General features: G+C 38.9%; 1 long non-coding RNA gene across 1 annotated transcript; it reads right to left on the reverse strand.

The window, feature by feature from the left end:
• Position 1: 1 nt before the first annotated feature.
• On the reverse strand, positions 2-1,209 carry LOC147820215 (uncharacterized). The gene is made up of 2 exons (XR_015437341.1): positions 487-1,209; positions 2-86 (listed from the first exon to the last, which is right to left on the reverse strand). It is a non-coding gene; the product is annotated as an uncharacterized LOC147820215 (long non-coding RNA).
• Between the last annotated feature and the right edge of the window lie 64 nt (positions 1,210-1,273).

The following is a 1,273-nucleotide window of genomic DNA, read 5'->3' on the forward strand; positions in this document are numbered from 1 at the left end:
ATCATCATCATCCTCCTCCTCCTCCTCTTCTTCTTCTTCATCCTCACCCTCCTCATCTTCTTCATCGTCATCCTCCTGTTCATGGGCTATGATGGAAGAAAAATGTTTAAATTTTGTGTTCATGATCTCTGCATCCACTGTCCCTATAAAAATCTTTCACCTTATTCATAGAAAACATTCTTTAGTATCACATTTCTATTAACTGATCTGAATCTAACACAAAAATCAAACGCAACATGACTGATTTCACATCTATTCACTCCCTTTACAATGATGCACCTAATTTATTACTGGTGCATCCAATTGCTTTTAGAAGTTGCATAACTGAATAGCACTCACCTGTGTGTGATCAAGGTGTGACCACCAAATACATCTAAATCCTAATTACAATCACTGTGATTCAATGTTGTAAAAAAAAAAAAAGTGAGTAAAAAGTTTTTATAAAGAATGAAAGCTGAGACGTCAGAGGAATGCCTCAGTTCGTACCAGGCTTTTCTCCCCGTTGTAAGGCCATGATCTTCACTTTTTCGGGGGGCACGTAGTCGCCGTCCTTCTCCTCCACAAACGGAGAGAGGTGAGGGGGCAGAGTCACTCCGAGGAAGTAGTCCTCCACAGGCAGGCGGATTTTGGCGTTGACACAGTCATACACCCACTGGGGCTGAATATAGTACCTGAAACATCAAGTAAAAGTTATGATATTAGCTTCTGATGAAGCTAACAAGTTTTGTATATTTCTCTGTCCTAATATGAAATAATGAGCAAATATCTCAGTGTTTGGGGAGAGGAGGTTTTTCCTGTTTGCTAAAGTAATAGATGAGGGAGTTGCCAAAGAAAGAGGACAGAGTCTGTCAAACACGATGAATGGGGTTGCTTTGAGGCAAGAGAGCAGAAAGATGACTCTGAAAGGATGCATTGTAAAGGATATGGTAATGTACAAAGAGAGAGGATCACAGTCTGCAGAGACTTCCTGTATTTAGGATTCAGAGCTACACTGTAATTATCGTTTCCTGTTTAAAAAGTAGGGCGGCTGAGCGATCAAAATAAATAAATAAACCCCAAAAAATTTAATTACATGCTTTGTGATGAATAAATCTATACTAATAACATATATCAATCATGCCATCAGAGGCAAGTTAAGTAGTGCACCAAATAATATATTTACAAATGTAAACATAAGGTATGTGACGCTGCGATTACTTTAGTTCTCCGTTTCTGTGTACTTTATGCTTCATTCACAAGCTTTTCGTGTACTTTTCCCCTGCAAATGTTGGGC

This window comes from Seriola lalandi, unplaced genomic scaffold, assembly GCF_002814215.2.
Source record: "Seriola lalandi dorsalis isolate HSWRI2012SDOR001 ecotype SW California unplaced genomic scaffold, Sedor1 jcf7180001976991, whole genome shotgun sequence".
NCBI lineage: Eukaryota > Metazoa > Chordata > Actinopteri > Carangiformes > Carangidae > Seriola > Seriola lalandi.